This window comes from Platalea leucorodia (assembly GCF_965183815.1).
Source record: "Platalea leucorodia genome assembly, chromosome: 21".
Classification (NCBI taxonomy): domain Eukaryota; kingdom Metazoa; phylum Chordata; class Aves; order Pelecaniformes; family Threskiornithidae; genus Platalea; species Platalea leucorodia.
Genome location: NC_138843.1, coordinates 5,498,989 through 5,509,816, shown reverse-complemented (window position 1 = coordinate 5,509,816; position 10,828 = coordinate 5,498,989). Strand labels below are relative to the sequence as shown.

General features: G+C 57.5%; 1 protein-coding gene across 3 annotated transcripts in view; it reads left to right on the top strand.

Annotated features, from left to right (window-relative positions):
- Window positions 1-2,458: 2,458 nt before the first annotated feature.
- The window catches only part of CSNK1G2 (casein kinase 1 gamma 2), a 46,833-nt gene continuing 38,463 nt past the window's right edge, over window positions 2,459-10,828 (top strand). The window contains exon 1 of one of the 3 annotated variants that reach the window (XM_082331330.1): window positions 2,459-2,647. The gene's annotated coding sequence lies outside the window, so the exon portion shown is untranslated. Of the gene's footprint in view, window positions 2,757-10,828 lie in introns of all 3 variants that reach the window. The other 2 variants (XM_082331329.1, XM_082331331.1) reach the window with 2 other exon arrangements.

Below are 10,828 nucleotides of genomic sequence, written 5' to 3'. Positions count from 1 at the left end.
TCGAGGCGCAAGAGCCGGAGCTTGGAAGGAGGACGGGGCGAGGTTCGTCAGGAACGAGCCCAGAGCACGGGGACGGGGCGGTCGTGCAGCCGAGCTCAGCCCCCCGCCCTGAGGAGCTCCACAAAAGTCTCAGCGTCCCTGTTGTTGCGGTGGGGGCTCCTCACCTGTGGGTGCATCGGACGGGATGCTGCAAGGGGCCTGGATTTGTCTTTTTTTGGTTCTTGATGTGTTTCTGTCGCTCTTCGGTTTCCCAGGGCCCGAACACGAATGTTTCACGGCAGGAAGGTTTCGTCCACCCGCCCCCGAGCAGCTCGTTCTCCCGTTCGTGATTGAGAGTAGTTCGTTTTGTGTTGTCTGCTTGCAAATCGGCCCTGATTAACTCGTGCCCACGGGAGGAGGGCAGGGTTCGTAGCTGGATGCTTTCCTGACAGAAATTCCCCAGCTTTTCTTGCAAACTCGCCGGCGCTGAGCCGGTTCCGTAGCGTGAGCTGTACAGGTCTCTGCAGACCACGCCTGGCGCACCGCGTGCTCACCGCTGGAGATTCAACTTGAAATAAAATCAAAACTATTTGCTTTCCCCCTCTCCCGCTCCAGAGGATGGGTTAAATTCTCAAACTAAACGTCTGAACAACTTGCGTGTTCTCAAAGCGCTTGGAATCGCGTTTTTCTGCTGCGCGGGGTGGTGGGATGGTGCACAAAGGAAACGGGAGGATGGCTCTGCCGTCGCGTACTTCGGGGGCAATTTTATTCTCTGCGGTGGCGGGACACAGGCCACGGCCCCTCGCCGCCCTCCTGAGCCGGGAGCAGGAGGAGGAGCGCCGTGTCCCAGCAGGGGGATGGGATGGCAACATCTGGGCTTTTCGTGCAGAGAAGCTCATTGCATTTTCCTAGTTTATTAAAATTGTAGTGTTTTCTTCTAGAAGCAAACACCTATGGGGGAAAAGTACTTTAGACAAATGCTGGGGGGAGAGCGTTTCCCTGGAACTGGGGGAAAATCAATTCAAGCGGCTGGAAATGCTGAAATGGGTATTTGGTGTGATGGTTCACAGAAGACCTGATTCTCCCCCAAAACCACACAAACTCATTTGCCCGTTGCCTGAAAATATCTTTTGGGTGAATCTGTCCCATGCTGTGAAGATGAGGGCAGCGGGATCGTACAGGGCTGCCTCCTCCCGCCAGCGTTACCTGAAAGGCTCCAACAGGGACGGCTCTTGTGCCACCGAGAAACGATTCTCCCGGCTCTGCCCTCCTTCGCTGAGAGAATTTTTATGGCTGAATGATTGATCAGAATTAACTCCAAAAGCAAAGAAAGCGAAAGGCTTCTGGAGGTGGCAGCGGGGGCTGCGTGCCCGCCTGGCTCCTGTCCCTCCGCGTCCCACCAGCCTGGAGCTCCGTCCCATCGACCTCCCCTGCGAGGCAGCGGGGACGGCAGCGGCTTCGCTCAGGGCCGGAGTCCCCAAAAAGGCTTTGATGTCTGTGAAATGTCAGCCCGTGGCTTCCCTCTGCTCCGGCGGGACGGGGTGGGGAGGGATGGAGGAGGCTGCAGGGCTTCGCCCACCACTACCATGGCTGCAGCCCCTCTGCGGGACCCCCAGACCCAGCTCCCCGCCCCAGAGGGGAGCCCCTAGAGCTGGCTGGGCCCTATAGCAGGGCTGTCTGTCGCGCTGGGGCTGTACCCTACGGTGGGGCTGTCCCCCACAGTGGGGCTGTACCCCACGCTGGGGCTGTACTACCCCAGAATAGGGGCTGTACCCCACGGTGGGGCTGTCCCCCAGAGCAGGGGCTGTACCCCACGGTGGGGCTGTCCCCCACAGTGGGGCTGTACCCCACGCTGGGGCTGTACTACCCCAGAACAGGGGCTGTACCCCAGAGCAGGGGCTGTACCCCAGAGCAGGGGCTGTACCCCACGCTGGGGCTGTACTCTAGTGGGGGGCTCAGCCATATATTAGGGCCTGTCCCCTATAGCTGGGTCGATGTACCCCATACCGGAGCCTGTCCCCTACAGCGGGGCTGTGCCCTGCCCCGGGGCCTGTTCCCTGCAATGGGGCCGTACCCCTCATCCCCTTCACACGGGATCCTGGTCGCTACAGTGGAGCTATCGCCCACACCGGGGGCCACACCCTGCACTGGGGCCCGTCCCCCATAGGGGGCTGTACCCCTACGGGGTACCCTAGAGCGGGGCCTGGCCCCTACGGGGGACCTGTGCCCTATACCTGCGCCTGCGCCGTACAGGGGGCTGTAGGCAAGGCTGGGGCCTGTCCCCACGGCGGGGCTGGGCCCCGCACCGAGTCCCCCGCACCGGGCCGGGCCGCGCTCCCGCCCGCCGGGCAGCGGGGAGTTAACGGGAGGCCCCGCCGGTAGCCGCCAAGCGCGTCGCTGCCGTAAAGTGCCCCGCGCTGCCGTAAAAGCCGCCCTCCCGCCGCTCGCCTCAATCCTGCTATTCTCGAACGCGCTTTACGCCAACGCCGTTGCGCCACCACCCTCCCGTCGGCTGCGCTTGCGCCGAGCTCCGCCGGGCCTCTCCGCTTCGGAGTTGGTATTCAGGAAAGGCGCTTGCGCCGGCGGCGTGGCGGGGGGCGCATGGGTGCGAGCGGAGCCTACGCCGGCGGCGTAGCGTTGTCGCTGGCTGGCCGCTGCCCGCGGAGTGGTGAGGGGAGGCGAGAGGCGGCGTGAGGAGAACCGGGCCGGGGGGCGCCGCCATGGGGAGGCGGCCGCGGGGCAGCGGCAGCGGGGCCCGCCGCTGAGGGCCCGCGGAGGTAACCGCCGGGCCGCCCTGTTGCTGCGGCTCGCCCCGGCCGGGACCGGGCAGTGCCGGGGAAGGGGGGGGGCCGGGCCGGGCGGCGCCTCAGGCGGGGGCGGTGGGGGCCGGGCCCGGGGCGCTGGGGAGGCTGCGGGGGCCGGGCAGGGCCCGGAGGGCGGAAGGGACCGTGGGGGCGAGGTAGGTGCCGGGGGGAGGCCGAGGCTCGGCCTGGGGGGCTGAGGGGGCCGGGGGGCGGCGGGGCTGGGGGGGGGTCAGGCTGGCCCCGGGGGGCTGAGGGGCCCGGGTCGGGCCGGGGGGCTGAGGGCCCGGGGCCGCCTCCCTCCATTTCCCCCCGGCGATTTCATAGCCCCGAGGAAGGGGTCGGGGCTCACCCCAGATCGCCACCCCCCCCAGGCCCGTCCGAAGCCGGGCCGGCGGCGGGGATGGGGTCGGGCCTCCCCGGGCTGCGTCCCCCGGGCCTGCTCCCTGCCCTGGCCTGCCCGCTGGAGCCGGGGCCTCGCAGGATGTGGGCTCCTTTGTATGTGGCTTTCCTCTCTCCAGAGGGGTTGGGAAGTGTTTATTTGGGGAAAGGGACTGTGCTGAATCTGGTATTTAAAATAGCTTTCTTTTTTTTCTTTAGCAAAGCGGGTGAGGATGAATGTGAGAAACAGGAAAAATACCCTCCCCCTTCTGCCCCCACCAGACAGGAGCTGACTTTAACTGTTCCTAAGGCAGCCAAGAGGAGAGCTTTGCAGATGAGAAGCAGCTCTCCCGTGGAGCTGGGCCACCAGAGGCCTGTGGCTCCTGTTTGGTGGTTGGCAGAGGGGAGTTAAGTGAGGCTTTTGGACATAGGGGGACAAATAACGTGAAGTTGTGGGGACATTCGGGAAGGTGCCTTTTCTTTTGAGGAATGGCTTGTGGTCTGGGCAGCATGGGGGCCTGCCGTGTTAGGTGTATTTCTGAAGTTAAAAAACGAAGTTTGTTAAGCCTCTTTCAAGTTGCCATGAAATTACTGTGTTCTGAACGAGCTGGAGTTAACTGGGACCCGAGTCAAACCGTGTGTAAAATGACTGCAGGCATGCAAGTGGTTTGCACCAGTGTGTGTGGAAGTTGCCTCGTTAACTAATCCATTTGTTTTCCTTTTGTACAACAAGTGGTTGGATATCTGGAAATGAGTTCTGAGGAGTGTGTAAGTTCACCTGCCCGCTGGACTGTCCCGTCAGCCTGCCGCACGCAGCGTGCCCCCCTCTCCCCACGGCCAGCACAGAGGTTTAAAAATTGGGCCTTATATAACAGATTGGAGAAAACGTTTGGTGTTTGCCAGTGCGTCTGAAAAAGAATTGCTGTAAATTAGGGCAGGAGGCCTCCATGGGGATCCTGTGGAGAGGCCTTCTCTGTGGCGGGGTAGGCTTGACTGCTGTGAGGAACTTGCCAAAGATTTGTTGGTTTTGTTTTAATTCGGTGCGTTACAGATAGGAACGTTCTTCAGTGAGCACCTTTCGGGCCTCTGGGTGGGTTGTAGTCTTGTGGTGCAGGCGAGGGTGGTCTAACCCCAATCTGCTGCCTGGCTGGTGGCAGCTTCTCTCAGGCCCGCGGTGGTGTGAACACTCGGGGAGCCCCCGGTTCCCCCGAGGGGGATTGTCTCCTTAGCTTCTAGAGACGGCTGCCCTCCCGTGTCAGTCTGCCTCGGGATTTGATCTCCTCCTCCTTAGCTTACAAATCTGTAAGGCCTTATAAATCAGTTCTGTAGTTTCTTTGCAAAAACAGCTGCCGCGCGGGTTTGCACTTGCATCAGAACGACTGGGGTGCAGTTGGTGGTGGTTTGCAGGGGAGACTGTTTTTTCTGGGCAGTTTCTCTGGGCGCACTGAATGGAGCTCTGTGTTCCTGCCCTTGCAGCGTGGTTTGTGTTTGGTTTTCTTGTTGCAGCACTCTTCAGAAGAGCGAGCGGAGAGGAGGAAGTTGGCACTTGCAGTTCAGCAGGTTTCTGGATTCTGCCCTGCGAGTGCTTCTCTCTGCTGGTGTCAGTGCGTAGAGAGGCTTCACATCGCCTCTTGTTTTGTATTCTGTCTCCAAGCTCCTGTGCAGCCCGAGTGTTGTCAAAACTGTTAATACGGGAGTGACTCAGCGGATCAATGAGAATGACATGAGGGTTGTGCTCATGGACAATCAGTATTTTTCCCCCCACCCCCTCCAGCCCCACTGGGCTGGAAGAGACGATGTCCGAGAGCAACTGCCAATAAACATGTTTACTGGACTCGGGCCTGATTGCTCTGTAGCCTTCTTTTCCCCCCACTGTGGTTTTCCTAGCTAGGAGGAGCTCTGATGAGCTGTGCTGGAACAGCAATCCTTTGCTCTGCCTGGTCCGTCCAGGTCTGTGCCTCGCTGGCGGTCTGGGGGCCTGACAGGCTGCTAGAAGGACCAGTCCTCGCATGAGCCAGTCTGGGTAGGAAGCTGTTTATCTCCGCCTTTCAGACAGGGGAACTGCAGCACCACGGGCACTAAAGGCTTATCTGAGATGGTGAGGAAGCCTCGGGTGAGCGGCAACCCCTGCTGTGCTTTGGCTCCTTCCCGGGGGTGCGCAGGAGGGGTGCAGACCTCAGGGCTCTGGAAGAGACGCTCTCCTTCCGCTCGGTAGGGCCGGTTAACGTGGCGTTTGGTTCCAGCCCTCAGTGGCCCGGTTTGCCTTGCGCTGCCGTGACTTCCAGCGGCGTCGGGAGTCAAACCCACTTCCCTCGTAGTGCTGCTGGGAGGGGGGAGACTCGGGTGCCAGCGCAGGAGCTTCCTTCGTGTGCTTACAACGGCTTTTTGCTCAGAGCTTGTGGGAACAGCTCTGCCCACAGCCCTGTAATTGGGCTTTGACTGGGCAGACTCGGCTTGTCCTGGGCGCAGTGAGAAGCTGTGAAACTGAGCCTCCTTCCTCAGGCCCAGACGTGGCGCGGCGTGGAGACTGCTTCGGTCCTGCTGTACCCTGTGAGCTGGGAGGGGAAGGAGGGGAAGGAGGGGGAGCAAGTCTTTCAGCAACTCTGGGATTCTGCCGGAGAACAAGTTATCTTCCTGTTAGAAAAGCTGTGCGCTTATAAATAGTTTTGGGTTTTTATTAGAATGGATGTTTATACTTCCTACTGGCAGTCTGTGTCTCCGGTAGGTCCATCGCTGTGGAGAAGAAGCAGGGCTCAGTTGTGAGGAAAGTGTAAAGGTGATTTTCTGCTGGGGCAGCTGAACGCAGAGTGTTCGGGCTCTCCGTCTGGCTCCCAGATTCACGCTAGCTGCCCTCCGTCTCCTGGGGAACTCTTTTAAATCCCTGCACAGGCTGCAGCCCTTCCTGTTGCACAGCTCCTCCCTTGCATGTTACATTGATGCATTATTCCTAATAACTGGCTTAAAAAGCTTGCTGCAGAGCGTGCATCGAGCCGAGATGTTCCAGGGTACCTCCTGCCCTGTCTTTACTCCCCTATCAGCTGCCGGATGGCTCTCTGGCAGCTGGGGTGAAACATGGGTCTGCTCTTTCCAGGCTTGTCTCGACCCGAGGTGCTCAGAGCTGTGATCCCCACCGCTCGCAGGTTCCACCAGCCCGGCTGTGATAGGGAGGGAGAGGTGGTGCAGCGCGTGCTGGGTGCAAGTGCAGTGCCTGTAAAACCACAAAAAGTCTGTCTGTCTTCCGCTTGCTGCGATGGTAGCGTTGCAGCAGATTGGCACACTCGATAAGCGCCGAGGTGATCCCACGCTGTGCGATTTAGGAAATGGTTCTTCAGGTAAGCTGAAACTTGTAGGTAAGACTTTGCAGGGCGTTTTAAAATGCTCTGCAAGATGTTCATGATTTCTTTCACAGCTCACAGTATAAGGAGAGTTTGCTCCTGGAGTAGAGGAATTCAGTTCTTGAAAGACTTTAAATTGGTTTCTTTGGTTCCAAAAAGATGACGGACAGAAGTTTGCCATGTGTCCAGGAAGATTTCCCAGTGCCCGTGAAGTCTGTATTCTTCTGCTGGAAGGTTGGTGACGGTCACGTTTTCCAAGCAGTACCCTGCTGACATCTGCCTCCTCCACTGCTGTCAGACCTGTGTCGCTTAAAAAGTTGCAGAATAAACATTCTCACTTGTAGGAAACAAAGGTCTTGAGGCTCGTTCACCTGTGACGGTAGAAGCAAGTGCTCTCATGGTTTTATCTACTAAAAAGACTTGCACTAAGAATGGCACTGGAACGAGCCAGGGCGCTGTTGCAGCCAGGTCTTGGAAATAAGGTGCTCGTTGGGTCCCCAGGGTGTGTGAGACGCTGAGAGTCTGGAGGAAAGAAGCATTAATTTTTTTTTTATCATTCAGTTTTACATGTCCACCAACCAGAGAGTGTTCTGTAGCCCTTTGTTATTTAACATTATGTAATGGTTTTTAATGAGGGAGGCCTGGCTTTTGCTTTCCAAATGGTGAATTAGACAGTTGGCAGGTGATGCGCAGGCTTTGTCAGCCTGAGAGGGATGTTCTTAAGTTAATAAACAGGGGTTCAGGTTGGTCTTGAACTTGAATTTTGTGAAGCTTTCCTTTGGAAGAGCTTTGCAGCCCTGCCGGTCTGCAGCTGAGCAGACCTGCACAGGAGGAGCGGTGCTGGGTGCCCTGGGAGCACGGCCACCTCGCTGGGGATTCGTTCCCCTTCCCAATCTGGAGGCTGGAAAGTCTTGCTAGGAGTGGCTGTGGGCTGGGTGCGGGGGGCTGGATGACGGGCTCCGAAAGGTCAGCGGTAATCCAATTTAAAACCAGAACGGAGGTGTAATGGTTTTGTACTACTCAGAAGCTCCATTCTTATGGGCTCTTGTCATTGCCTGATGTTTTCAGGTAGAAAATCTCGCTCTTTTTTGCTTTTGAGGTAGCGCTGAGGTATAAACAACAGAGCAAGAAACCCTTTTTCTTTTCCTTTTTTTAGCCTGGGCGGTTGGCAGTGATGAAGTTTATACTCTGCCTGGTTTCCCCAATTTGATGCAGGCAGCGGGTGGTGCTTTCCAGCACCTTCTGTGCCGTACGTGTGGGCGAGGGGCTGGCTAAGGCTCTCCTGGAATCCCCCCACCCCCAACTCTGCCGATTCCTCTTATCCCAAAGGCTATGCAGGTTTGAGTTGAAGCCTGGCTTTTGCGTTCCCAAATACAGAGAATATTAAGGATGAGACCTAGAACAAGTGCTGGAAGCAGAGGTATGGTCTGTATGTTGGAAGGGAGTGCTCGCAGCCAGGAGCTGAGGAGCAGCAGTCGCCTCTGGTGGGCGTGGGGTCAGCGTGGCATGGGACGAGGCACCAGAGGTGTCGGTGCTGACAGGTACAGGCTAGTCTCTGCCTTGAGCCTTGGGAATTCCTGCACAAACTTGCTTGCTGGAGCTTGTCGTTCAGTGGGCTTCGGTGGCTGGGGAAGGAATAGGAAGTGCTCGGAGGGATTAACATTTTCTCCAGGGTAACTTGCAGCTGATTTTAAAGGGATGCTGTTTTCATAGGGGTGTCTGCCCGATTGGGGGATCCCGAGAAGAGATTGTCAGAGTCCCCAGCAGATTCTCCAGCCTGAAGCAGTAGGTGTTTCTGTGCAGGGAAGGGAGTAGAGAGAGGAATTCCAGCACAGCAGGCCATCACGGCTCTGCATCTCACACGACAGCAGGGGATGTTGCCAGGGAGCAGCTCTCCACCGCTCAGGCCCCTCTTCTTCCTCCCAGGCCCGCTGCTTGGAGCAGGGGGAGCCGAGCAAGGCGCTCCTCAGGCTTACCAGGTCCGCAGGCACCAAGTTCAGGAGAGTGAAAGGGAAGCTTAGTTAACACACCGTGCTGAATTTAGCTGGGTATAGAATAAACACTGTGAGTGTGAGTTGTTGTGCAGCATGCTGTTCAGGCACACCTGTGCTGTGTTGCGGTAACCTTTCTGTAGCTAAAGCGCTCTGGGTAAATCTGTCATGGCATTTTGCCACGGAGAAATGGTGGGCAGACCCCTTGCGTTGGAGCAAACTCTGGTTTCAGGTGGTTTTTGGCAGGGGCTCCTTTGCTTCGGCTGTGAGGCGCAGACGCAGGCCTGCCTTCAGCAGGAGGTGTGTGAGCAGCATGGTGATGTAGCAGCCCCGTCTGCCGATGGGCTTGGCTCGGCAGCGACGCGGCATCGCAGGGCTGCTCTGGGGTGAGGCGAGGCCGGCTCTGCAGGGGCTCCGGCCACTCGGGGCTGGCTGCAGAGTCACGACAGGAGCTCTGCCCCCCTCTTCTGTGTGGAAAATGCCCACAGCGTCCCAGAGCCCAGGTGCAGCCATGCTTCAGGTGTACTGACCTCACTGCATGTTTTTTTTTCTCCTCACCCTTCCTTCTCCCTTTCATTGTGCTGACATCTCTCTGACTTCTTGGGCTCCTACCTTGCTGAGATATTTTCTTGCAAGAGCTAGCACGTCCGTCAGGGAGCTGGGCTGCCTGCATAGCAGGAACAGCCTAGAGCATCTTCTCCACCGGAGAGATCACTTTGCCAGGCATGGCTGGATGGAAAGGTGGGCACCTTTGGGAGTGGCGGTGGTGCAGGCAGAGAGGGGAGGACAACGCGTGCAAATGCCCTCACTGCAGTCCAGATGGCACCCACAGTTCCCAGTAGATCTTCTCTAACGTCTCTCTGAGTATATAAGCACAGATCTGGAAACGAAACTCAAAATAATCCTGTGCACAGCGCAGAGGATGCACTGCAGCGGGCTTGGCTCGGTGACAGCAGACACCCGAGGTGTGATAATGCAGGAGCAGGGGACGGTTCCCGCTGCTGGTTGTGGTCCTGGCAGGGGACGTGCAGAGCCTGAAATCTGACTTCTCCCTGGAGAAGAGTGTAACACTCGGTGCTTTGCTCCTATTTTTGTTCAGAGCCAGAAATCAAAGTCCAGAGCGGTGCTTCTGCAGCCAGAATCATTTAAAGGCACTTGCTGTTGTTTTAGGGCCAATATTTAACTTGTGCTTGTGATGAGGAATGCCTGTTAGACTCTAAATATTTGCTGTAAGGAAGAAGTTTGAGGGAAGAATGTCCACTGCCGGGGGAGAAGCAGGGGGGATTTCAGGAAACGAGTTTAAGTCTCTGTATTTACAGGTCTGTGTAAAACAGCCTTCTGGCGCGGCCCTGGCAGGTACCGAGGCTGCTCTGGCTGAGCCGCAGCGCAGGAGCGTCTGGGAGGAAATGTTTGTGTGCTCCGGCGGCTGGAGCAGGCAGCGGCGCAGGGTGTGTCTGCTCGCACAGCCCCAGTCCTGCGCTCCCGCTGCCAACGGGGATTTAAAGGCACAGGTTTGGAGCTGTTTTCCAGCTGGGGTTGGTGTGGGCAGCCGTGCTGAAGCGTGCGTCAACTTCCCGCTAAAAGCAGCTTATCGGAACAGAAATGCTCTGCTGCTTTTGCTTTCTCTGTGGTCTTTGGTGGCGAGAGTTCATTAGCTGTGAAATCCTCTGCAGTGGATCCTGCTAATGGCAGGATTTCCCGTTCCCAGGACCTGCTCGATGAGGTGCTTGTGGCTTCTCCTGTGCTCTCTCGCCTTTCTGTGTGATCCTTCCCGCAGTGTGCCACAAACACCATCACACGGCCGCCTGTAAGGGTGTTTGTCGCTGCTGGTCAGCGTTGTTCTTGTCCCACGTTCCTGGGCAGAGAGCGGCTGTGTGGAGCTGTGTGCTGGGATGCCGGTGGTGTACGTCAAAATTCAGGTCAGGTTGTGCTGACATCTCTGAAGGCTCTGTGGGCTGGTGGTGGTGCCTGAGGACATGGCGATGGAGAGGAGCCTGGTCCTCTGTTCCCAGCTCCTTAGGTGGCCTTAGGCAGGTCAGGCAGCCCCTCTGCGGACGGGGCAGGTTAGGAATTCTGGGTCTGGATGTGAAGCCTGGCCTTCCTTAACTGCATGGTAACCCTCTGCCCTGACTTCTCAAGCTCAGTGCTCTTGATTGGCTGCTTTTGGCCATCCTTGCCTATTTTAGCTGAGTTTTGCTTAGATACAGAAAGAACATGTTTTCTCTTGAAGCAAAATCAAAGGCATGCGGTGGTTTGCAAGCCAGCCCAAGGGGAAGGCTTCGCCTGGGCACCTGTGTGCAGAGTTCAGCCCAGCTCTGAAAGGTTGAGAACTTCCTCCTTC